The following is a 27,689-nucleotide window of genomic DNA, read 5'->3' as shown; positions in this document are numbered from 1 at the left end:
CTGCATGGATGCCACCAGATACAAGGCAACTGTCAAAATGTTTATAATTTATAAACACGCCAGGCGCCACAGTCACCGAGCCTTGTTCGTTCTTCTTCCCAAACGGTACCTTCGAGGTTGCCGAGGAACGAATGCGTCCGTCCAGGACATATTTTTAAAGAGTCATTTAAATGATTAGCAGTCGACGATTTCCGCACCAGCTGCTACCGTGCTCGGTCGGTCAACCCTGGGAGAAAAATGGCACGTAAATTTGGGGAAAAGGACATGGGCAGGCCGAGAACGGTTGCCAAACCCGAAAACCTTCCCGGTATATATCATGAGATCAAGGCCGATGATCATTAGGAGGCACAATGAGATGTAATAATTCTTCCGCCTTACTTTCCCTGCGAGAACACGGTACGGCGTCACTTCCAGAAAGCTCCAACGAGCGCAAAATAACCGCAACATTAAGATTTGAAAAAGGATACGATTGAAAAGAATATTTTCGGGCGATACTGAACGGTGAATGTCCCACGGGCGTTATCAGGAGGCCTTTTCCTTCGTGTAGACACATTAGCAAAGTTCTTGCGATTATTTTCCAGCTCGGCCTTCCATTTATACTTATTTCTTTCAATCAGACTTGGCAGCTCAATATCCGTCAATTCCCTTTTTAACCCACGACGCAGTAAACATTTCAAACTAACTTTAAAGTATTTAAATAATGGTTTACCCTTTGCGATAGTGAGCGATAAACAAAAAACCTTCAACCGACTCGGAGACGAGTGAGGCAATCGATTGAGGTGCGTTTGAAGTCACGACTTTCGTCAAGGTTTTCCCTTCCGTTCACGCTTCACTCAATTCATTTCGTCGTTTTTTTTTTACAGCAGAACTTTCATTCTATTTGTAGGTTGATTCCTTTCCAGGTATCACGCGACCATAGCAGTAGCAAGTCGGCGCACGCACTGTTCTATCACCTCATTTTTCCCTTTCAATCCATCCATCAGTGCACACGGAAAACTGCTCGAGCCTGCCATGCTCGTCGTTTGATTTGTTTGCATTTAAGCCCGCCCGCATGTAGCCGTCATCACCCTGGAACCGTGCGGAAATGTTTGATTTACATTCGAAGTTTGGCCAAATCCAATAACCAAACCAGATGAGAATTCACTGTGGAATGACCAACAAATTTGGACTAGTTCTCCTTGCAAGTTCCAAGGCTGCAAAAAAGAACTGTGTGCTTTTCCATTCAGAAACAAATTGAAAACGTTGGAAAGCACATTAGTCAATGAATAAATTACATAAATTAAAAGTAATTTGATAGTCCAAAATGTAATTTAAAGCGTTTTGAAATGTTTAACATATTCATATACTAATCAACTGGATATAATAAATCACCAATATATTTTCTGGTGACTAAAACTAGTCCATGATGTCTAAATCGCACCCGAAATGAACCACAGCTCTCTGCTGCAGCTGCCTACTTCGAATCGGACACGGATCGGTTGTGCTTCCCTTGCCCCGGAACTGGATGAGATCCACAACAGCTGGCAGCGCAATTAATGCAGCCATGACTTTGACTATACGCCCCAGCGGGATCGACCGTTGTTTGTGTTTCTCGTCCCCAATATATCGCCTCACAGTCGTTCATAAAACAAACCGGAGATATTATATCGCCTCCATTAGGCAAAAGCTAAACACGAGTGAAAAAAAAACAACATCCATAAGATGCAGTCACTTCCGCCTACGGGAGATGATCGCCGATGAAGCACCATAAATGGAGTTCCCCAGTGGAGTAGCCGATGCGTGCGGGATGACACTCATTTCTCGGATGGCGCGCGACTTCACGTGGTTTTCGCCCGGAAGGTTAGTTTGCTAGAGGCGTTAAATATGGGCCTCCCACTCCCAATCGAAGCCTCATTTCTTACCACCCCCCCCCACCAACTGCATCACGCACATTTTGGGGCATTGTAAAACAGCCTAAATCGTTTCATCGATGATTTTCGAGGCGTCCCAACGAAAACCCAACCTAATGCCGTAGGAGTTAGCAGCTGGATGGGTTCCTGTGCTGTGACTTTCGACATTAATCATTCGGGTGATTTTCAACCGTCGGCGAAGGACAACATGGCGGTAAGTCGTGAATGCAGGCCGCAGGCCGAAAAGGGGCGCCGAAGCATAATTTAGCTCTCAGGTGCGCGTGGGTGGGGCGACGCAGATGGGCGCCCTAGTCGGTTAGCGTTATGATCAATGGATCGTTTTGAATAGCGGTCGCGGGAGGGTTCCCTTTTTCTCCGTCAAATAACAAACGCTTGTTCTCCTGCTTCAAGCCAACTTGTCGTGCATGATATAAAAATGAAACCAAAAAGGTTCGAACGTCTGCAAGGCTGCATAATGTGACCAACCCTTCAAAGACAGTACTCTTTTTATAATGTTACAATCCCTCTTCACATTGGACGGTGAAAACGCTCATTTACTACACCCACTTCTCTTCTCTTTTTATATAATTGTTATTGAAGGGTGATAACTGATTGAGAAACGAATGACAGACACTTCTTCTGTTGTTGCGAACAGTCGGTGGCATCATTAGGACGCGAACGATATTGTGGCAAGTTCTTCTTGAAACATTGAAAACCCTTCAACGAAACAAACAATGAGCAAACGTGTACGATAAGTCACACCTTTACACTTTTCCCAGCGCATCCCACCTCCCCTTTTCCCAACCGTCGGGTAGCGAACAAGAAACGCAACATTCTTGCGCCGGCACAATCAAGCAATTATACACCATCTTCTAAACGCCGGACCTTGGCTTCCAGCTGGATTTCCAAGCCGGCATAATGCTAGAGGAGCCCACAACACCAACCCATGTCGGGGGTGGGGGGGTGGTTTTCCGTTCGAGACACGAGCGCAAAATGTGAATTAGCGAAGGGACATAAATTACGGTTAGTCAAGTGGAAAAAGGGCACCTTAGCCCGGGCGTAGGGAAATTAGTAGCAGCCAGCTAAACCGTCCGGGGCCAAGCCTTTGGGTCTGTGGTAGTTAAATGTGGAAACTACCATAATCTAAGGTCTAGCTATCAGTAACTTCTCCTTTGGAAACGGCTTGGAAAATGGTGTTTGTTTGAATTGGTTTTGTTCGTTTGACGTTCGGTGGCGTTCGCTACTTGTTCTTCATGTTTTTTTTCGAAACAAATGTTGTTGGAAGCTATAAAATAAGATACTTCCCAGCGGAAACCTACAGAATATGGCGATGGCCCTAATGCGGTCCTTACCACAAAACATCTCAGCAAAACGCGATGCGCCCCATCTCAGTGTCCAATGCATTTATGGATAACAATTAGCAATCAACATGGCTGCCTGCTGGTGCCTGCAGATGAGGACGTGCTGTTAAGCTGATGGGAAAATGCATCCATCAAGCCTTCGGTGTCTTCAACGCTGGACACCGCCAAACCAATGCAAATGACGATCCCATGCGCCGGACGTAATCCGCAGCCATCGTCGTGGAACTTAACGACAAAGCGCCACACAGCCAATTGCATTCGCTGTTCGCGTACCTTCACCCAACACAACAGGCATGTTGTGCCCATTCGGAAGCACGCGGCGAAATTCCAGATACACCCAGCCGACGTTCGGACGTTCGCGCCTCTCCATGGCATGGCTTTTGCAATAATAAGCATTGTAAATGAAGGTAATTAAATTTGCATGAAAACATATTGAAAATATATGTTAATGCCGGCAGTTTTCGGTGGCGCGCACGGACAACCCCGGTGAGGGTCTATACTACGATCTGGCTGGCTGGTGGCATTTTCCCGACGCCCCAAAGCAGCTTGCCGACTGCTCGGAAGTTTGCAGGCCAAATCATCGCCGCCATAAGCGCTGGCCGGTTCCGGAACTTTTCACATCATGGAACGCAACTGAATATGGGGTGGGTGGTTTAACTCTATGGTGTGCAACGCTGGAACCGATTGGCGCCGAAGTTTGTTAAAAACAAAACACACCATCACTTGGTGGAAAGGGAGGAAACCATCACCATTCTGGCGCTCATTTACACCAATCGAGCCGAAGCCAGCTGGCCGCCGCGTGGCGAAGCCATTATGAATTTTCCAGCGTTACTTCGCACAACGCCCGCATCCATTTTCGATTCATTGATTTTCCTCAAGCGAGTACCTCCTCCATTGAATCTGCCGATTGCTGGCGAACGACGTCGTAGCGCGCCATTTTAATCGTAATTGATTTTTAAACGCGAGTTTCGATAATTGCTTTTCTTTCGATTGATTATAGTGTTTGGAGAAATATAAAAATTGTTCTACTACCACGTACCGGCTAAGTTTAGCACCGACGAAATAATGAAAAAAAAATTCAACGATGTAACGTCGGTTGTTACACTATCGTTTGTTTTCCAGCAGGGAAAATCCCTTGATCTGGTTGATGCAGCCATTTTTTAGGCACTTTTCAGTGGCTCAAATTGCCGGAAAAAGGGCGTGAACATGATAGAAAACGAACGCTCCTGTGTGCCAAACGATGATGATGATGACGATGATGGTGATCCTCCGCGGAAAAAGGGATCCAAACAAAACAGACTCGACAAATTTGCTTGTGGCACGCGAGCCAGACGTAATTGCTCGTTCAAATTGCTGCAGCAACCCAAACACACTCGGTCCTGGCTGTGCATCGTATGTGCAGCGAGTACGGATTTGCCAAACCGAACCTCAAAAGCTACGGTTCCAACACACACACACACACCCCGGTGGAAAAAGGAAAATATTTGGTGTTCCACCGAACAAACGACACGAACGAAAAGCGGGTGGGAAAAAGTTATATCAAAACTAAATCAAAACCACTGGCCAGTGCAAGTGAAACTCGATTCGTGCAATTTGTGTGTGCAAAGCTTCGGCAGTTGGAAATGGAAAATGAATAACAACAAAAACCTGTGAGTGAGGAAAATTCAACGTGTCAACGAGAGATAGCAGCTAGAGCCGGTGAGAGGAAGAAAGAAAACAAAAAAAGACACAACATACAAACCGAAAAGCAAATTCCAACCCGCCCCACAAACTCCACCCTGTATCCTCACCCCCCTCCGCTGCATATGTGTTGTGACATTGTGGTCACAACTTTTCCATTCTCGCCACTCAACATTCGACACCAGGTCAAACTTGCTTCATCCGTCACCTTCCGGGCGGTCCCCATTTTCGTGCCAATAGAAATTGACCCACCGAACTGTTTGAAGTTTTTCCAGGGTGAAGGGTAAGGGTGGGGGAGGGTTTTCCCAACATACCCGTCGTCTTTTTGACTTTCATTTTTCGACATTGGCGCTAGCGACAACCAAACAAACAAGCGCCCGATACTACGCTCCGACTTCCCCCCAGAGGTTCTGTGGTGTGCATACACACCCCACGTGTACTGTCGGTCGGTGTGTCGATGATCTCCGTGTTACATGGGACAGAACGAACGGACGGACCACCACCACGATCTGTAATTCAAATTAGACACACGTCAAGCCGCTGCGGAGTATTTCCAACACTGGTACAAAAATGTACTACGAACTGTGTTTGTGGCGCATGGAAGGAAACCTCAAGCACACGAAAGGTGACAGTCGATCCAGGAGCAGATCATCCAGAAGAATCATCGTCGCTGTATGAGTTTTTCACCACTCCAACAAGAATTGAGCCTTACGCCTTCCGATGAGCGTCATTCCCAAAAACCCACAAAAGCCTTATGAGGGGAAAGGAAACCCGGGGATGGTGGTGTAAAAAATGCCAAAATTTAGCTCAAAAATCTGGTCACCGAACTCTGTCCTGAATATGGAACATCCTTGCCGTAGCCGGACCAATGAAAGGAGTTTTTCAGTTCCGCAGAACTCGTGAGTCAATTGAAAGCAGTGATTCAGCAAACCCGGGAACACTCCGGAAGGATGGGGAAACAGACAAGCGGAGGAAGGGGCCATCGGAACGTGAGAAAGAAATAATTTTACTTTTTAATTTTCACCACCACCCGGTCCAGTGTCTGCACGTGCCCCCCATTCCCCCTCCCTCTGTTTTCCTCACCAAACCAAAAAGAAACAGTCCAAGGATCTTGCGATATTGCGACAAAGCTGCTGTTTACAGTTACAGCGTCCGGCGTCTTTCTGCCGTCACCCAAAATGGACCAAATGGCCGGGGGTTGCAAAATAAAAAAAAACTAAAGAATCCATTTCCGGTGATACGTTGCCAAACTTCCCGTCCTCCGTCCGACATCCGAATGGAACAGTGGCGATATCGATCGGCGGAGCGAATTGAATTCCGGAATCCTTTCAAGCAACTTTATACGTGTGTGTGTGTGTTTTTTTTAGTTTATTTTTGGCACCTCCCTATCTATCGCTTTCCTTTTTCTCGGACCACGAATTGTTCGGTGACAGGTTGGAAAAGTTTCCTTGAGACAAAATAAAAAAGAAGAAGCAAGAATAAACGAAGCACGCTGGAATCCTTTTTCCTGTAAACAGAACTCACTGGGAAGGACAAAATGGAAGCCTCTGCGGGGACAGGAGGAAGCCTCCAGTCAACAGTCCGCTGGCCCGAACGCGGGAATCCGAAAAATGTCACGTAATTTATTGTGTGAGGAAGGAAAATTTATCGTCTTTGGTTGGTAGGTTGGGATTTTTATTCTCCTAATACGTGTGTATGTTTGTGTGAGTGCGTGCTTCTTCAAGTTTCTTCGGGACTGTGTTTTATTCGTTCGTCTCTTTTTGTTTGGTTTGGGTGAAAGATTTCCCGGGTTGGTTGTGTTTGCGGAGAAGGCAAAATAGGCCGACGGTGTGACGTAGGCCGAGGACGAATGATTGCTGGCGCGCAAAGTAAATGAAGAGGGATTACTATCCCCGAGGCGAGAGAGCACCCGTCTGCTCCGGCTAGAGGCACCCCTTTAAGGATATATACCTCTGTGTGTGTTGAAGTTGGAACCAAATACAACTGTTCCCTCCCAGGCCATTAACCAACCGGATCTCAACGTTTTCCGTTCGCGGCCCTTCCTTAAAGGTCCTAGGAGGGTCCAAATCGTCCCGCCAGGAGAACTTCCAAGGACCTTCCCTGACCTGGCGCACAGAGGGGCGTGTTCTTCGGGGTGGAAGAACCCTTCCTCGGGAAACACCCTTAACGGGCGTGTATATTGATTAAAAAAACATAAAATCCCAAACTGCCAATGTGCAAATGGGTTTGCGTGTAAAAACAATGGATTTCCAGTAGCCGTTTCGGGGGGAGCGATTTCCCGGAGAGTGCTTTCGCCACTCAAAAACAACAATTACACACACCGTATCCTCGAGGGCCAGCGGTAGCGTCACCCGAGATGTATATAAATTACGCAGCAGTTGCGTTCGCGTGGCGTGAAACACTCCACAAACGGGGAGGAAAAGGTTTTCGCAAAACTCGGGCATCAATGACGTACCTCGATGGGCTCATCAGACCAACGCACCCACCGGAGCCCCAGGGCAGACACCTCGAGGGCGACGGGAGTGTTGTGCTGATTGCTTAGGATCATGTTTTTCAAGTGAGGAAAACGGTGCGTTACATGCCCGGCGGGAAAGGAAACAAAAAAAGGGTTTCCAAGCGTCTATTGACTCATGCAAATCAAACGAACTAGAAATGACGTACGCAGCGGCGGGAAAGGGGACGTGAGTTCAAGTAGCCAGCAAGAAACACCGGGTTGTTTCGCACCCACCCCTCGTGTTCTACTTGGCCGGAAAGAGTCACACACACACGTACGTCGATTGATGCGTGTTTGTTTGACTGTTTGATTTACCCGAGACCGGGTTTCGATTTGTTGTTAAATTTTATGCATGCAGACGAATAATAAATCATTCTAAGGGGGTTGCGCGCGAGATTGACTGTAACCGAGAAATAAATTATGCAAATACGTTTTTCAATTTTCAATGCCATTTGTCAGTTGGTGTCTTTTGCAGAGAAACAAAAAAGAAACACAGAATAAAGAACATTACTAGGTTAGTCAATAAGTTTTGAGAGCGGAAATGAAAACACAGCTTTTTTGGAGGTTATCATTTTTATTATCTTTATCATCATCTAACACCTTCTTGGCCAATTTCTGAACACGGAGAGCCTGGTTCACACCACTCCTTAGCCTCTTGTTTTGATTAAGGATCGTGATGACAGATGCAAGTTTCATCCTTAGTGCAAGTTTCATCCATCCCGGCGTAAAAATATCGCGCTTAAAATTGCATTCATTCGATGATCTTCCAAAACCATATCCTATATTTTTCCAATGTTTTCTGGAGTTGATGCACTTTTTGGACGACCTGAGCGTGACTCGTCTTTAACGCTTGTACGACCACGCTAAAACTCAAAAACTCATCGGTGAATGGTTGGAAATGAAGAAGACTCCTTTAGTACTTTCATCTTCTGTTCATGGATCTCTGTCGCCAATAAACCTTCCAAAACAAAGAATTTAATCACAGAACGATATTCAGATTTTTCCATCATTGCACAATGCTCCAACACGTCAACTTCATAACGCTTGTATACACGAATGAGTTGATCGAATGAGAATGATCGAAATGACATTTGGAACAAAAATTTGGATTCTCTACTACTCCAAAGTTGTCGCTTTCAAAACTTATTGACTAACCTAGTACTTCGATCGCTGTCGGAGAAATTGTAAAACTTTCCATGTTTGCATGTTTTCTTACGATTCCTAATTTTTCATCATTTTCTGTTCTGTTAAATTAAGCCAGCATTTTGGTTTACTTTCTTTGTAAAATCGGTTTCCCAATGCAGTGAAGGAAAACAAGAAACTTTAAACCGTTGATCCGCTTTTCCACACACACTCAAAAAAAATGCAAAAGCTGGCCCTCCCCAATTTGCTGCCGGACACAGATGTTTTCCTTCACCGGCTTGACCACGAAGCTTACCCGAGACCAGAGGATAATAACGGGCCCAGCGAGAGGACTTCCCTTGGCGTAGGAAAATTTCATAAAGGATCCGCATCCGTAGAAGGTATCAGACAGTACACTTTTGTTCACCCTCGTGTGCGGTTCATTGAGCCCAAGCGAGAAGCGATGCACTGCACTGTGTGCGACCTTCTTCAACACCACCACCACCATCATTGCCACCATCGTGACCATCGAGCGGATGGACATCGCACTGGCAGCGGTTGGAATAAATTTGGCAAACATGCATCATATCCTGCACTTTCTGGAGCAACCTCATTTCGCTGCCAAGAAGACAAACACTCGGACCTCCCTCCACCCTTCGGTCCTCCCTCCGTCTCCTTCCTTTGTGGGGAAGAAAATATTTTTCATTTTATACCGAAGTGAAGCATTAAAAAAAAAAAACAACGCAACTTAAATTTCAACCCATCCTTCCTCCCGACGGAAAAAGCCCTTGCACAAACGCTGGTAGCAACTGTTCGGCAACATAAATGTATTCATGGTGTTCATAACTGGAAAGGGCGGAGGAGAGCATGAGCTGAAGGTTGGGGGGCCAAAACCACCAGCTAAAAATTTCACTCTGCTCCAGCTCCAGAGCATCAAGATGGCGCCCAAGCGGCATGGGAAAGCGGAGGGGGCTCGATTTCGTACGGATCAGCGGATCAGACTGTTATTAGCCCTTTTTCCCGGAAAAAAGTATGACGGCTACGATGACGTCCGCTGCTTAAGCCGGACGGACGCGGCCCGAAATGGGGAAGGTCGGGAAATGTGCCAACCTTGGCCAACACGCAGACACACTCACCGCACCACACTGTAGCCAAATTGTAGCTCCCGAATAGGGAAGCCGAGAAACCGGCGGTGGTAAAGGTTACAAAAGCCGACCACCGCAAGTCGGCCTTTGCCGTCGTTCATGGAGTACTGCGAGCTCCCTGTTCCAACATCTGGGGCTCCTTTTTCGTCCTTTCTGCTTAAGTTCGCCTTTTCAGAGGTGACTGGCTGGAAGTAAAAGCCACAGTCAACGATGCCACCCCAGTCTCTCTCTCTCTATCGTTTCCACAAGTCGTGGAGCTGCCAAAAACTCCCCCCAGACACGGTTGCCTTTTGCATGGAAGCCCCACCCGGAAGCACACTCTCGGCACAGGACAGGATGGGTTGCTGCTGAGGCATCAAAAACTTTCAGTCTTCGGCGGGTCTTTACTGCTGCCATCCCCACAAAAACGGCCCGCTCTAACGATTCCGGGGACTTCGACGAAGACCTAGCCAATGGAAAACGCCGTCGGAACGGTCGGTATCGAACTGGAAACACACACGGGGACACGTATTGCAACCGACGAGAGCAGCACCAACAACCGAACCGAGTCGAAGCACAACGGAGAAAGTGTTGAAGTTTAATTAGTGGTATAATGTTTTCATTAGGGATATAAAGCGAATATTTTTATGATACGCCCGAGTGTAGCCTTTTTTGTTTTGGGAGGGGGAGGTTTGCTGAAGTGTCAGTTTTGTGGTGGTCACGGCAAGGGTTCATAAAATGGGGGAGCAGCTGAGACATGGTTCTTGTTTTTCTACCTCGTTCCAGCAGAACCAACGGAGGTTTCGTTTGTCCAGTTCACTAATGCGATATCAAGACTATGTACTGCTTTTTAATGCCGATAATGTAGCGCAAGTGCTGAAGGTTGGAGATCACGATTCTTTTCACCTTTTACAACCCAAATTCGTTGATTATAGTGATGAGTGATGAGACTACGAAAGTGAAAAGCAGAAAAATCAATTATGACTTCAACTAGCATGATTACAATAAATATTTAGCGAACTATAGAAAAGCAAATATCTAACCATTTTCACTTCACTTCAAATGTTTCCATTGTAATATTTAAATAATGGAAGGAAAAAATTGTTCAATTTAAAATCAGTATGGAAAACGCACACCTTCGAGGCTTAACACACATTAAACACTCCTAAAGCAGGCCGGAGCCAAAAAATGGAAAATGATTGCTCACTTTTCTGGCGAGGAATTAATTCGCCAATCTTATTCAAACCCGGCGTGTGGCGCGGAAAACTTATCAACAACCATTAAGGCGCAGACGCACACCAACACACACATCCAAACAAGCGCGAGCACCCATAAGTGATGTAATTGGCCGTAATCAAATAATCATTAATTGTTAACCAATATCCGCCACCCGACCAACGACGGGGCTGTCTCGGGGCTGGGTTGAGTTGAAAACTAGCTGAAATTATGATCCCCGCCAATACCACGGTACGGAAAGCCGCGCAGAAGGCCGTGTGGATGGATTGGATCGAGTGTAATTAAACTCGCATCGAAACCCATCACGGTGGGAGCGCGCCCGTGGATAATTTCCACCCGTTCATTTTTTTCTTTTCGGTAACACACCATCCGATTGGCATCCAAAGGAAAGAAAAAGCCAAACATTAAACACGGCACCGTATGTCTCTTTCAACTGCTTGCTTTCCACACGTGGGTTTCTTCTGTTTGAGAAAGAAGTAATGCTAAACATACCTCAATTGCACTCGCGGTTGAATTTGAAGCCGATCGTCTAGAAGGGAGAGAGGAAAAGAGAACACCATTAACAAAACGCAGCAAAGTACAGGGCGATGAAGGCAAAACGGAGGGTGCCTTGATTGGATCAGGTGGTATTGATTGAAAAATCGATCAAAGCGTATCGATTACAAAATTAGTTTGATTTTTCTTCCTTTTCCCCCTCGCCTTTAGCGGTGGGGAAAATGGAATGGTTGGCCGATGGAGTCGATTTTCCACTGAATGTTTAATTGGCAGACCCAAATAGAATAAACACATACGCCAATCGAGCGATTCGAACGTAATGGAATAGTTATTGTTAAATGACGTTAAAAAAATTAAAATTAGTCACTTATCAACGACGGTTAACGAACAGTTAGAAAGAAAGTAAACAAAACTAACCATCAGAAAAGCGCACGAAATCCAATTGAAGTTAAATATAGCAAAGATAAAAAAAAACGATACACTCAACAAATAGAAGGAAAGAATTAAAACTTATTCCTAATAATTTGAAATTGATGCTCGGAAGGGAAAACTCACACCGAACCCACTCCAACCTACAAAAGAAGACGCACGGATCCATCAATAACGGACGGGTATTGGTGGGGTGGAGTTTTCTATCCCTTTTCCACCCTTTTTTTCCCTCCCCAACAGCACACGGTTTGCTGGTAAGCATTTTGCTACCATGAATGGAAGTCGAAATTTGTGTGGCGTAATAATCGTCACTTGTGTTGAGTTGATTCCCGTTCATTTTCTTGTTTTTGCTAACTGGCGCTTGTTTGCGTGTTTTGTTTTTCCTTTTTGGTGCTGTTTTGTTTTTTTTTTTTTGTTATATCCGTACGTATTTGGTAGTTTTTCGTCGGTTTCATCGCTCGTCTTTGCATTTTTCCGGTGAACCTACACCGCTTTTGTTTCCCGATGACTCTCACTTTCGCGTTGTTTTTTATGTTGTGGTTTTTGTTTTTCATTGTAGTGCTTCCACTTTTTTGTTCCTCCCGTTTTGAACTACTGAATACATCATTACCGATGGGAATGGTTCTACCACACGGTGCACTTTCCCTTTCGTCAATTTTGACTGTTTTCACCGGCGCCTCGTTGGGTTGTTGTTTCCGGCTATCGGTTATGTAGGGCGTTCACAGAAGAAGAAAAGGGGTGGAAAATATGTTGGCGCAAAGAAACCCCAAATCCGGATAAGCACGCACAACGGAGACTTGTCAAAAGCCTTGAAACGTCTCGAGATAATGCAAGAAATACTTTCATCCCGATCCAGCGCGGACGATGAATTGTGGAAAGCACAGGACCGGTGGTTGTAAATGTCATTTAAAATTCACCAAACTGTTCAACCGTGGAAAGTCAAAAGCGAAGGGGCACACGCACACGTATATTTTGCTCTGCAGAATTGCATCGACGTGCGCCAGGAACCGCGTGGTTTGTGACCGCGTTCTTCCAAAAATGGCGAATCGGGTTCGGATTTTTGCCAGCAACTTTGGACGAGCGCGCGAGTGGAAAATAAAAAGCCTAAAAGATTTTTCGCTCGGGAACTTGTTCCGTGAAATGTAAGCCAAGCCAAAGGTGGACAACATCGTGAACCTCCCGAAGCTGGTGACTTATAGGTGGAAGGATAAACTAAAAGCCACACCAGTGCGACCAGCCGGAGCGTGTTTTATGGGACGAACGGTATATGTATATAATTTTTGGAATGATCATTCCACCGGCCCGATGTTCCGTCGTTGTTGTGGTTCCCGTCGGTTCGGTGATGGTTTGGGTTGGTTCACCGTTCAGCCAACCGAAAAACAAGGGCGCCACCATCGAGCAAAAAGCCAAAACGGCTATGGTTACAAACGCACCGAACCGTGGCGCAGAAGGTGCCGAGAGGCTGACCCTCTGGTATAGGGGGCAACCAGCCCAAGAGCGCGCTACTGCACACGAACATGTACACGAGAAGGCGTTTGGCGTCGACTTTCGAGCTGCTAAAGCCGGTCTTGAGCCATGACCAAATGATTAACTGCTTCCCAGGCGCGCCCGGCAGGCCTTGGCGGTGATAAGTACAAAAGCAAACGTCTTAAGACAGGGTCCCCGCCCAACTCTCCTCCCCCGTGTCCAACCGTTGGCTTCCCGTTACAAAGCCGTACGTGGGTGGAACGGAGCAGAAAACAAATCGAATCCGCAAGACCACAATGCACTGAACAATGATTTCTCACCGAAAAGCGCCGAGCTTCGCGAGCGCGAGCTTATCGATGGTTTGCGATCTCGGCGAAATAAAAATGCTGCTGCATTAAGGCAAACCCCCGCCACTTCGTCAATGTTCAATTAACCTTGAAAGGGAATTAACACGAACGTTTCTTGCCCGAGAGTTTAGCTTCATTAAAACAAAATTCAAAACTCGTTTGGCAAAGTGACAAATAATCGGACCAGGCGGCCTGAGATTCAAGTATGCCCAAAAGGTCGCGAAGTTAGGACAGATTTCATCGTCTTACGGTACATTGTTCACTCTTGAAACCAATCGAAAATCAGCTTGAGAAGCGATGTGAAGTTCACGAAGAAGTAATTGTTGATCAAAGTCAAAGATAAAACGTTTTTCGTTAAATATAACCGTGGTTCCCATTCGATAATTACTAAACGTGTAACATCCTCCACAAATGGTTAAGCAAATCGTTGCGTGTTTCAGCTCAAACCGTAATCCACGCTGTTGCTTGTCCACTCTTCATGTGAGAAAAAACACTACGGGTTTTCAATTTGGTAAGACAAGCTTGCCGACAAAACAAAAGCGCATCAGAAATACTTCAGCCCGCTTAGCCAGGGGTCGGCAAACTTCGGTCCGCGAGCCAAATCTAGCAAAAAGAAAAGTTTAGTGCTCAAGATCCATTTAAATCCATCCATTTAAAAACAAAAAATCCATTTAAATTTTAGGTGTTCCAGGTGTTCCTGTTATATGTTGAAAACTAAATCAGAATTCTGCAAAAATAAGTATGAAAATGTTTGAAAAAGTTTCACGATAAAATTTCAAATATTTTATCTTTTGACGCTTTAATATTTACTTTACTTTTAAGAAATTTTTCCTTTTAATCATCTGACCCTTTTAAGGAAATGTTTGCCGACCCCTGCTGCGCTTAGTCATCGGTTGGGAGAAGGTAATGTTGCTCGGTAAAGCGATTAATAAATTCGAACTCGAACGTGAAAGAAGATCACTCGAACGAACCATGTGCACCGAGCGCGTCATAACGAACGACCGTCGATGTGATGCAGAGCACACACAAGTGCAGCTGAAGCGCAACCCAGAAACCCAAGACACGGCCGGTGCACCCGTAAGAAAAGGAAAAGGCCTCACCTCACCCGGCAGACTGGGCTGCGGCTCAAGTTTTGTGCTCCGATTATGGAGTGAAACTACCGCTTTTGGCGAAAAGGAGAAAGGGTTTCTTGAATACAGTTCGGGTTCAGGAAAAGTCAGCCGAACGGCGCTCGTTCGATCGAATCAATCTATATTGCCCCCGGAGAGTGTGGCGTGACCGGGAGAAAACGGAACAGCTGCACCAATAAACAGGTCCGCAGTGAAGAGATGGTTGTTTCGTGCTGGGAAATCGCTTCGAGAGGGCGTTGTTCAAAACCAAGAAACTATAAGAATCAAACTACATTACATAAAACGATGAAATGATTCACGAGTGGTGGAAATAAAACCGCACAATAAAAAGGAAAAAGTAGCACGAACTGCACACATTCGGCTATCGAGTAGATGCTCGTAAAAACTGGTGAAATGAAATTAGATCGGTTCCAAACGATTTCCAACTGTTCGTCGACGTAACACGTGCACGAGCACAAACCCAAGCAGCTCTCTGCTTTCGTGACGCACATTGGTAATCCCTTCCCCAAAAAAAACTTAACTAAAAAACGCATAAGCAAGATCAAGAATGTGTATGCATCATTCACGAGCATAATTGACTTTCCTCGCTGCCACCGTTTTTGTCCTCGTTATAGAGCAGTGAAGGGACCTCTCAAAATGCCACCCCCACATCATCGGGCGTAGGAGTCTCACCGGAGGCAAGGGGTGGCCCAAATGCCACCAATACCACACCATCATCACCGAACCGCTGCGTGCACCGGCGGTTGGTTTTTGGAGGTTATATTAATTTAAAAATAAAAACACATCTCCGAAGCTGAAGCCGCCGTTCGGGGAGGGAAGGAAGGCTAAATTTAGCCCGCGCACCACATGATGATGACATCGGTGAGCGCGAAAAACTTGCACCGGGGGAAAATTATGAGATGGAAGCGTCGGAAAAAGTGGCGTTAGGAGAAAAAAAACGGAAGCAAACATGTCGGGTTTAGGACAAAGTGAGAAACAAAACTCGAAGGGAAAGGAAGAAGCGAAACCAAGCCAACGAAAAACCGAAACCGGTGGTTTGTGAATCGGAAAAATTTGAAACGCGCGCCATCGTGTGTGCTGGTATGTGTGGCCGTTTGCGCGCGTGATTTGGCGCCTGCGCGAAACAATTTCCATTTCTTTTCCCTTCCCTAAGCAAGAAGGCATTTAAGAAAAGAAAACCATGATGTGAAAAACGCAGATATGAGAATTGAAAAAGCAAATATGTTCTCGAACAAAACGCAGTCCAGCAAGATAAATAAAAAAATTAAAAAAATGCCCAGATCAGCAACATGCATCAGGCAATGCGAGTGCGAACACATGTTTGATTACGGGCCACTTCCGCACACCAGAGAGGTCGCCGAAAGGGAGAAAAAAAAACATCCGAGAAAGAGCCGGCTTCATCAGCCCGGTTTGAGTCACCAGCCCCCGCGCGATTGTGTACGGGGTTGTGGAAAACCGCGGCGAAGAGCGGGCGGGGAAACAGGGTGCCCACCGAGTCAAAGGGGTTTATGTTATCGAAACTCAAGCCGAGCAACGAAATTCAATATCGCCCTCGAAAAACCCGTAGCGGTTCGCGCCGTAGGAAACACCGCGGCGTTCGGATGCAAACACCACTACCACCAAGTAGTCGCCGACCGCGAGACAACGCGGTTTTATTGCGTGTTGAGGCGGCCGTCTCAAGCAATCCCTCCGTCCCTTCAACACCACTCCCGTTGGAGCCCATTTCTTTTGCGCCCCACCAAACCAAACGACGTGGTTGGGGTATGTTTTTTCCCGTTTATTTTTTTTTGCCTTCAAACCGGTGGAGATCGTAATAGTCTTCGTAACCGTTATAAAGGGGAGCATATTTCACGACTACCTACACTGAAAAAGGTACATGTACGCCGCCATCGCGAACCGCGCTTTTATTTATCCTTCCACCTCACACTGTGCAGGAAACTTTGAAAAACACGACAAAAAAAGGTCAAAGAAACCTAAATTATTAAGTGCCAATGTTTGTCTAAAATGGCTGCTGTGGTGAGGAAAAATCGGCGTGCGTCAAAAATCAAGGTGTATGTGTGCGAAGAATTGCATTAAAAACACCCGGCGGGGTTGTTTTTGCTCGTGAGACCCGAGCCGCAGTTGAGTCGCGGTATTCTCACAAAATCACCCCCCCAATCAGATCGCAGTGAGCGGTGAGAAACGGTGAGGTGAAAAATTCCAAGCAACCAAGAGTGTGCTGCGCATGCCAAGACGCGAAAACGTCGCGGAGACGTCGTGCGCGCGCAGCTTAAACTCGCTGCTCCGTACGTGCGTTTGTAGTGGTATGATCCCAACCTAAAGTTTAAGCGACGAACGAACGAAGCATGGAAATAAAATAAACCGCAAAAACAGGGTCGCCCTACCAAAACTGACAACGTTCGAGACGACGAAGGTCCCGTTTTGTCTCTTTTGCTCGCCACATGGAGCGGACGCCAATGTTGGCGATGTCTTGGCGACTTTGGACTACATTTTTCTCCGCCTCAGACTTTCTCTCTTTCTCGGCCCCGATGGGCTGAAGCGGTGGAAAAATTTAACCATAAAAAACGGGACCATCGCTTGCAACTCCCCTTCGACTGTGGGGAGCTCCAAAATATTCTGCACAGTCGCCGAACAAAATGGTGCACAAAATAAATCGGGGCCAAAGGCTGCAAAAACCGAAAGAAAAACACCAAAAATGGCAACCGGTTCGTTTCGCACTGGTTTCCATCAGTTTGCTGAAAATCTAGTTTAAATTCAGTTTTCATCCGCCTTACAAACAACTGCAGCGAAACCGATTAAAACTGTAACAAGATTAATTCGCCATAGGGTAGAAGAGAAAAATTAATAAACCAAACTTGGGGCGAGAGAAAGTAAACGGAACGGAAAAAGAAAACCGGCCACTAATGGGATAACTATTGCGTTCGAATGTGGTGCGCTCGCACGGGAGAGGTCGGAACAGCGGCGGCACGTGTGTGTAGGAGGTTGACGAAAAATGGTTTATTATGTGCATTTTTTACTCACGGCTCACTGCCCCACACAAGGGAAATGGTTGAGGGGGGGGTGAAGAAAAAAAAACAAGGAGCAGGGAAGGGTAAGAAAATAAAAAGATATGCATCCCCTTATGCCACAAATACATCTTTCCCGCGATCGCATCGCGTACGGAGCATGCTGTCGGGTTGCACAGATACCGGTATCTTGCCATCCCTTTTTGGGGTATCTGGCACTCGTACTATCTCTTTTTCTCTCCCAACGCCCCGAAACAGATCGCATAAGAAACATGACACGCGAGATCGTATAATGATCGTCTCGCCGATCTTTTCTTCAGCCCGTCTCGAGAGAAGTACAAAGAAACATTTCGTCATTCGCCGTCCAACGCCGAAAAATAGCCCAAACATGAAAATCACCAAATCTTCCAAACGGCGCGAACGGAAAAGGAATCCTCGATGGGTGGGTGGGTGGCTGCGTAGTAGTTGGTTTCGTGAAAAGTCACCGCGTGGTGCGGAGCGCACGCGAGAGAAAAATGGGGCCATTTTTGGGTGCGTTGCGCGTGTCTCGGAGGAGGTATTGTGTTAGGGAGGCTGCTGAGGAGCAGCGGGTGCGGTGGGGTGACGAGCGGAAGTTGTCCGACTTGACTTTGGGGTTTTATTGCCGTTCGAAATTTTTCGGCGTTCCGCTCGACTACCTCGAACGTCTCGGCGCTGGACTTTTCCTTTTTGGTTGCTCGTCTAACGATGGGTTTGTTTTTGGGATGTCAAAATGAAACGCTTGTAACCGCAGTTGCTACTTCCAATGAATTTTTATAGTTTTAGCAAAAAACTGTGTGATCAAAATTACAATAACGAAAACGAAAGAGGAGAAATTCTCCGTCGGCCGCGCGCGATGCATTTTCTTATCACACTGCAACCCCAAACCGGAAGCGATGGCAGTAAACACGTAAAAGGTTTTACGTGGCACCGGGCGGTCGATAATTTTTGATAAAGAGATAGCGTTATCTTTTCACCGATTTTCGAACATGGGCTCAGGAGGTACAAGATCTTCGAAGTTATCGTCAAAAGTCGCCCCCACCAAAAGGGGTGAATCGGGTGGGACTTTTTTAATTGAATGTAATATTGTTCATTGAGTTTTGAACAGTTTTGTTTGCACAACTTTGAAGGAATGGCTGGCGAATTTAAAGGTCCAAACTTTTCACCGACTCCGAATTCAACGACCAAGTTCGTAAAGTTTATGTTTAAACAAATATTCTTTAGAATTCATGAATTTTCTTCAACGATCGACGATTAATAAATTTGAACCGGTCAATAATGGATAATTTTACTGCATCCTATTAAAATTAATAATAAGAACCAAAACGAAATAATGAAAGGAAGGTTTGGTATGTAATTAAAGTTGAAGAGTAACAGAGGAAAAATGTGATTAAGTAAATCAGTTAAAAACAAGCATGTATTTGCAAGATAACAAAACAACAAGATTTTGAAATATATCAAGCATAGGATTAAAATAATGAGTTGAGAATATTAAACAGTTTGAATGCAAGCAATGAGTTTTAGACATAGTCTGTTAGATGTAGCTATACATTTGAAAAAGCTACATACCATTGTAAATAAAAAAAACGATAGTCCTTGTAAAACGAGGTAAATTACGAATATTTTCCACAGATTTTAATGGGAGGAGTAAAATTATACAATTTTTCTACTCTAACTGTTGAATAAGAATTGTTAGACAAAATTGATAAAATCGAACTTTGAGGAGTCGGCCAGAAAACTTATTGATTATAGAGTGAAAGTAGTTAATATCGTTGTTGTTTAAAAGCATATGAAAAAAACGAAAATTGATCAGTTTTTACGGTATTGCGTAGGGCCCCCATAAGTGTAAATCCGCCACTGCTTGTCTTTATATCGTGTCAGTTTCACTCGCCGGCGATCAGTTCCGAGATCGGATTCATCGTCACCGAACCGGTCCCGCGTCTCGTCCAATGCATTTTCGAAATCGCATAATAGCCTTCCGGACGTTTTCTGTTTCTTACCACCCCTTTCGATAACCGGTTAAGAGTGTTACGAATATTTTCGAACGCATACACATACGTTAAAAAAAACGTACACATATAGCAGGAAAAGCACGTCTTCTGATGCACGGATTCACTCAAACACGATGAAAATTGCAGCGAGAACGCCAAGCAAAAGCATCGACATTTAGTTCCAACAAGACGGTGCAATAAAGAGCTAAAACCAAAGGAGCAAGAAATCAGGCTCCTACGACCAGGATACCGAAGGAATTGGGAACCGGTCTGACCGGCTTGTCGAACAATATACTTTCATCCTCTTTCCGTCGCAAGAGGGCATCGGGCTGTTTTTTTTATTTTCCTCCCGGTGTGCGTTTTGCACACAGATACCAGCATCCTCTACCAGCGGAGTCCTGCGGATGAATTCAATTGCCCCTCGCGGGAAAGAAGGGAGAAAAAATCCACCAAACTCGCCAATCTAGAAGGATGGAGGAACTTTCCACCAGCAAGAAAAAAAATTAAGGACAAGTTGGAGAAGAAAAAACACACATCTCTCGGGTTTTTTAATACTTTTCTGCTTAATTTCTTGTTTCCAGTCTCGCTCTCTGGCCTGCGTCCATTCGGTCCATTTTTATATCCCACTTTTTGGCGAGAGGTTTGGTTGCTGCCTCCTTCAGATTGGCCCCTTTTGCCAAAACGGGGTTCATGCCATCGATAACCGAAAACCCGGCCCGGGTTGTTGGTGCGTGCTGTTGGACGAACATTTTTCAACATCCTCCACGAGGGCACTAAAACAGCGCGCATAAGCATAAGCGAGTTGTTTTTTTCCGTTTCGCGTTCCGCGACGATTCTTTTATTATGCTGCCGTGTGCCCTTCCTGTTGGCGCCTTTCGGACCTCTGATCCTTCCCATGCCTCTCGGTGTCCTCGAAGGGTTTGAACCCGATTTTATTTCGCTGCGTTTTTGCTACACGTTGGTCCAGGAGTTCGACGCAGCATCTCATCCTCTTTTCCCTTTGGCTTCCCTTTTTTTTATTTTGTTTCTCCACCACCAAACACCTTCCCACACACTTCTAAAGCGAATGGGGCAAAGATATTCAGCGTCTGAAGTTCAGATGGGACGCGGAACCAAAACCATTCGGCAATTGGACTGCGACACAACATCCAGACCCGGCGCGACAGACACTCGTAGGAGCCAGGACAAAAACGAGTCCCGGTGCTCGGGGGGATAAACAGGGAAAGACGGTACACGGAAAGGAGGGAGGAAAAAAAACTGCATCAGGACTTGATTAATGACCGCGCGAGGAGATAGCGATGTCGCGAGCCTACGGCAGCAGCAGAAGCATAAGCGAACGGATGAAAATTAACCGAACTCGCCCCCCCACGCCATTATTGCCATGCTAAGCGACCGGCAAATCATGCACATCCTGATGATGGTTCAAGTGGAAACATTATTATGTTTCGGGGGAAGGCCAGACGTAGGATAGGAAAAACATGGCCGCAAAGCGTAAAGGGTGAAAGGGCTCTTTTTTACCTTGTTTTAAGGTTGAACTTGTTCAATCTGTGTCGCTCGTTCGTTGGGATGATTCAGAGGATGCGTTTTTCTATAGGACACGACAGCCAGATGTCGTGTTTTATGTAACCAGTTCTACAGAATTGTATTCTGCCAGAAAGGCTTTATGTTTTGTCTGAATTTGTTACCGTGAATTCTGAAGATCTAATTGAATTAAGAGAATAATTTAGCTATAAAAATAACTTCCCACAGCTAAATCAAATTCATACTCAAAACATTAAGTTGGCGTTATTTCTTCCCAAACTCTCATAGAGGACATCTTCAAGGATCCGGCAAAAATTGGACTCGAAATAAGTCCCCAAATATATGCGATCGAAAGCAATTAAAACAATTGTGCCTATGTCCGCCGGATACACATACACACATAAAAAAACACACAGCTTCCCGTGTCACGTTCAATTCTAGCGCATTCTAATGAAACCAGAAAGCGGAACCTCTGCCTAGCGGCATTACCATTTTCTCGTCGGTGGGAAATTAACGTTACCGTGCCACTTGGAGTTTTTTCTCCATTCCACCAGAATATGTTCACTTGGGTGTGGGAAAATCTCACTGAGAAAAAAAAAACCACAAAAAACGTACCTCCAACTGACCTTCCCGAGGATAAACTTCTTGCCAAACGCAATTCGGCTTCGTCCGAGCGATTTGGAATGAGCTAAATTATTGTGACAGATTGAGATGTAACTTTTTCCACTGGCTTCCATCTATCGGTGGGGGGCTCGTAAGGCCGGGGAAAGATAATCCAAGCTGACGGAACACCGCACTTGATTTCGAAGGACTAAACCAGCGTCCTTGGGAGGGACATTATTGGGTAGGGAAGTTTCCAAAAATATACCGCACCTCGAACACATTCTGTTAATTTTGATGATGAATTTAGCTCATTTCCAAGCGATTCTGGAACACCGTTTGGCGAGATTGAATTTCCCAGGATGCAGGATGGTCCGGTGGCCGGCTCGGTTCAGCATCCGCCCGTGGGGGATTAACCACCACCGTGGTGCTGTCGATGTCAATTAGGGTGATGGTTTCCGCGGAAACATCGATCGTATTGCACGCGTTAGCAACACATCTCCGGTGTTCGAACCACTCACCGTGGATTCATCCGCTGGCTTTGAGGAGGATCCTAATAAATCACATTGGCGTGGGGAGCGTGAACACAAGGTAAGAAATCATTCAAAACACTCGGACTGTAAATATCTATGCTACGGCTCATGAAGCTATGGGATAGGAAGTCTATCTCTTTCCACCGAAAATCAACCGAATTAATCGATTTCAAAATCCCCCAAAATTAGGTTAGTGACTAGAGCATGAATCATTAATCCAACAGTCGTCATCGTCTTCTTCGTCGAAGGCGTGCTAGTTGCAACATGTTTGCTCTGTTAAACAAACTGGCTTCGTTCTTAAAATATTCCCTTAGGAAGAACGCAATCATGTTCATGATTGTGTCACATCGTGGACTTTCCGAAGAGTTGTGAAGTTAATGTTAATCGAAGATGATTAATAAATTAAACCACCGCTACTTATCGCACATTGAGTCCATGATGATATAAAGACCAGTTCTTCCGGATATACTAAACATTACTCAAGAAAGATATTTTCTTTGCTTTGCCAATTTTATGCAGACTAGTTTGCTCGTAACCAACCTTCTCCTTCAACGACCTTCACAAGATCCGCCAAACTTCGCCAAAATCGAGCGACTTCTCCAATTAAATATTCAAATGAAATCCGATTTCTAAAACCTCATTAAAACCCGCACCAAGAACTTGGAAGAATGCACCGACATTCTGCGGCGTTCGAGACGCAAGAACAGAGATGGCGTTAAACCTCGACCTCTAGGCAAAGGAAGTCCACCACGGCCACGACTTTTGAGCCGCGACTCGATGATCTTCTGCGCGATCTGTCACGTCAAACGGGTCTCGGATGGGAGCACGTTTGTCCATCTAAGCAATATCAACGTTTTTTTCTTACCGGTTCTTCCACCTATGTGTGTGTTTGTGAACTGGAAGCAAACGCGCGAGAAAGACGATGAGTTCTTCAGAAAAGGGTAAAAAGAAGGAAAATCACACAACTACCGTTTCTTCAGCGTGTCGCCGAACGACTTGTGGTCCAGTGCGGCGATCGTGGCGGGATCTCGCGTTGCGTTTTCATTTTCATTTCTTCCCCGTTCCCTCTAGCTTCAACTCCCTCGCTGGAACTGTTCCGTATTCTGGTTCAACTAGCGGAAAGGGCAAGGAAGACGAACAAAGCGCCGGGAAAGACCGGTCCCGGGGTGGAGAAGAAACCGCGAACGCATCGCATTTGATTTCCCTTTCGTTGAAACGTTCGCCTTGATGATGATCGCCTCGGCCTCGGCGGAGGTGGTTTAGTCGGTGTTCTAGTCTCTTGGGGGTTTTCTTTACCCGTATTCTTATTTTTGCGATGAACGTTCTGCCGACATTGGAACGTATGAAATCCCCAAACCCTGTTCACCTCTACCACTTGCGAATTATACCGCGAGTTCTCGATGGCAACAAGCGAGACGTCATTAGAAATGGTGTTTTATCAGCAGCGCATCAGTAAGTGTGGATCATTATCTCCGGGCCTTTGTGATACGCACACCTCCACCTTCTGTACACAAGGCCGCGTCAAGCTATTCCGATGACAAATATCAGACAGTCATACCGGACACTTCACCAGAATTGCAGCTCAGCATAGTCCGGAAACACACCGGACACCGGTCGACACCTCCGAAATGTAAGAGCCTAATCCACCACAAGCAGTCTAGAAGACCCAGGGTGGATTTATTTTTCTCCCCCGAAACTCGCTATCCCGGGCCATGTACCGCGAGGCCATAGAAAAACAAACAAAACACGCGCGTGTTACCGGCCGCCGAACGCACACAAACCGGGCCCGAGCTCCGAGTGGTAAAAGCAACCTTTATCGACAAAGTCGCCTTCGTGGTCGTCTGGTTTTGTCGCGGAAGGGCAAAAAGACGGAAACCACGCGCACTATAGCGTTCGTCATATCGAGCCGGTTTCGAGACGTCGACGACGACGCGTCCGATAAGTGCAAACAAAACATTTATCACCGCGGCGACGGACACTATACACTGTCAACCCTTGGGCCGTGGGCTGCACGTTGGTGGTGGTGGTTGCGTAGCCGATTCGTCAGGGTAGGCGTTCGTGAGAAAGCCGGACGCCATCATCATCAAGCCTGAATGACTGAGTGCAGTCTGTCATGCAAACAACCGGCGAAAGAATTTCCTAACTCAGCATTTTCAATGGCACCTTATTAAATAGAGACACGGCGGATGTATCTCGCAGTTCGACGATGTTGTGAGATTTGATAGAGTACAGGACGTCTCTAGAAGTTCTACGATTTTGTTAACCCTTTCAAAGTTGCTCCGGACCATCAAATATGTTTAAAGGGACAACAGGCAGATACCGCTATGATGGACTAGGACTTCTAATGTTATAAAACTTTTATGTGATGGTAGCCGCACATGATAAACCTTCATTATCGAGACTGAACGCGTGGTTTTATAGAACCAACTGAGGAAAGAATTACCCTACACCGGGTCAGATTTGTCAGATATGAAGCACTACTGAACGTCACTTAAAGTCTGACATGTACTCGAATAACTCCAAAGAATAAGTTTCTTTGGAGAACTAGTCATACCCCACAAATGTTTTTTTTCCACTTTACTTAAACTTCCACTTTGTGACCCGTACTGACTCCCTACAACTCTAAGACAGCAAAGGCTCTCACCTCCAAAGTACTCCATTTGTCCACAGTGGAGCCACAAAATATTACTTTTAAATCTTCCACACCCACTTTCCTACAACCTACCTTTTTTCCGAATTCTTAACCGGCTGCAAAACTGCACGGGAGGTGCTGATGGCGGCGAACAAGGACACAGGGATGATGTCTTCGGCAAGAGAGCGCGCGGACTAAATTGTCCACACCGGTTCAAACGGATAGCGGCGAGATGCGGCGCGGCCAAAAACACTACTTGCTGCTGTGCTTTCGTGCCGTTTTCTTGGCTCTCCTCTCGCTCGTCACGATCTCGTCTCCGATCACCGTGTGTCGACACGTGGTGTGAGGGTAGCGGGTTGGGTTTTTTTTCGTTTGGTTGGCGCTCGGGATATTTTTCCTTTTTTTTCTCTAACTTTTATTCTGATTTGATTCAACTTTGATAGATTATTTTTTCAAGACGATTTTACTTTCACACGAATTACGCTGCGCGGGAAAAAGAAACACAAGAATGGTGAAGATTTTTTTTTTTTTGTTACGTTGAATAGCACACACAATTTTCGTTACAATTTCCGTTTCAGATGGCACGTTGCGGGTAAATACACGGAGAAAATATGTTGAAACGGATACACAAATTGCACAAAAAGAAACCGAAAGAATCACAGGGTGTAAATTTGGAGTGACGAAATAAAGTGGTTGAATGGACATGGAGCGCAAATGGCGCTTCGGAATGGAATTTTTATCGGTAAGCCGTTTTTCGACCCGTTTAACTCAAAGGTCAGTCAGGTTCTGCTGTTGGGTCTGCCAATTGGCGGTTCAAAGGAAAGTACTACCAGCATCGGCATCAATGAAACACTTTCCATCAAAGTACCGGTCGCTTAAAAAAAAGAGACCGACTCTTATGCTGGACAAGCAGGCATTGAGTTTTGAAAAGGTGATAGGTTTTCAGAACGTTGTTTCATTTAAGGCAGCACATTTGCCGGCTTTAAATAACCTTTGACAAATTCAGTCTTTTTGGAAAGTTTTTCACAAGAAAATTATTTCCTGAACTGCTATGACTTTGCACTCGCTGAACGTGGTTCTGACATGATTGAACGTGCACTTCACTAGAGCTTACGGTAGCACACGTGTCTTATTTATGCAAAACAGAATTAATTGTTTCCCAAAGAAAAAAAACAACAACCGGCGCAACTTTGGAACCGGAAGACAAATTGCAAAAGATATGTTTTTGGGATGAAAGAGAATTTTTCTATCTTTAAAGTACTTCGCGACAACTACTGGCGCATCGGAGCGTCGTGTTCCTTTCCGATCCAAGTAAACTGCGACCGCTGCAAAAGTGGCTACACGATACTACCGCGCGACAAAAATGCTTCGTCGTGATTCAATTCTCGTTTTCTTCCAGCAATTTTTCACTCGCGACTCACTAAAAACCGACAACCGCGGGCGACGAGTTGACGGGCACCGCACAACAATGGAAAACTTATTTTCCTCCGGGTTGGACAGATTTCTTTCTTCGCTTCCGTCGCCGACTTTGTCGAGTTCAGATGCTTCGGAACGTTTTCACAGTTTCTTTTTTTTTTTTTGTTATCTGCATCGACACTTGGGAAATCACAAAATTCGGCTGCCAGTGCAGCAGGCTCTCGGACCGAAACGATTCGCCGCGCGACCAGCAAACCAACGAGATGGCTTTTACGTGCGTGTACAGTAATTTCACCGGATTTACATTAATAAGCAATAAGCGGCAAAATTTCTGCGGGGATGCGAAACAGCGCGACCTTCCGTAAACGTTGTCGCTCGTAGACTAACCGATATCCAACGGATACACGATGTTGTGAACCGTCAAATGCGCTAGAACCGTTTCGAACCGAACACAAAGTGTGCGAAACAAATAGAAACGAATACATCAACACCACCGACCCGGGGGGACCGAGTTTTACGTGGAAACTCACCAACACTACTAGCCAACTGGTTCGGTTTTTACGCACACATTCACCCATTTCAATCGGTTCTCGCCGGCAAGGTTTCTATTAGTGGTGGGCGAGTCGACTCGAACCTATCAGGCCGGAGCGATCCGTAAGCGAACCGGAGCGGTTCGGGTCGTATTATCGATTTCAACGACTCCGGGTCGACCCGTGGTCGCAGCTGCCCATATGCAATCGCATAGATGCGAATTCGACCCGTTGGTTTGTGTCGACCCGAACTCATTGCACCTACGGGTCGGAATCGACTCTTCTAGAGACGGATTCGATTCCGGGTCGATCCGTGAAAAAAATTGTAAGACTCACCGCTAGTTTCTATAACGAAGGAATTCTGCCATAAAGCACTCATGGAAATGCTCGTCAGCCATAACTTTACGTTTGAATGTGTACGTGGAAAGGTTTTCTTACGATACATGCTGTTTGTAAAGCAATCAAATAAATTTTTAGATCAAGATAAATTTAAATTCATTACAAAAATACCATAAAAACTATTAAACCATTTGCATTAGATGTTTGTTTAACATTAAAGTAACAGGAAAATTGCAAAAACAACCTCCCCTATTTTTTGACTCGCGTGTTGTTCAACACTGAGTTCCCCTTCCCCTGCTGCTGAGTGTCCTTCCCTGAGTTCCTTTTATC

The 27,689-nt window shown here is 45.7% G+C and overlaps 1 long non-coding RNA gene across 1 annotated transcript in view; it reads right to left on the bottom strand.

Annotated features, from left to right (window-relative positions):
- LOC131258894 (uncharacterized) overlaps nt 1–26,865 on the bottom strand; it is a 58,442-nt gene extending 31,577 nt beyond the window's left edge. The window contains exons 1-3 of the long non-coding RNA XR_009178112.1: nt 26,795–26,865; nt 25,168–25,557; nt 11,399–11,435 (exon numbers count right to left, since the gene is read on the bottom strand). This is a non-coding gene — a long non-coding RNA (uncharacterized LOC131258894). The remainder of the gene's footprint in view (nt 1–11,398; nt 11,436–25,167; nt 25,558–26,794) is intronic.
- Nucleotides 26,866–27,689: the final 824 nt, after the last annotated feature.

The sequence above is a fragment of the Anopheles coustani genome, chromosome 3, assembly GCF_943734705.1.
Source record: "Anopheles coustani chromosome 3, idAnoCousDA_361_x.2, whole genome shotgun sequence".
Taxonomy (NCBI): domain Eukaryota; kingdom Metazoa; phylum Arthropoda; class Insecta; order Diptera; family Culicidae; genus Anopheles; species Anopheles coustani.
The sequence above is the reverse complement of the archived record's forward strand: the minus strand, read 5'-3'. Positions and strand labels throughout refer to the sequence as shown.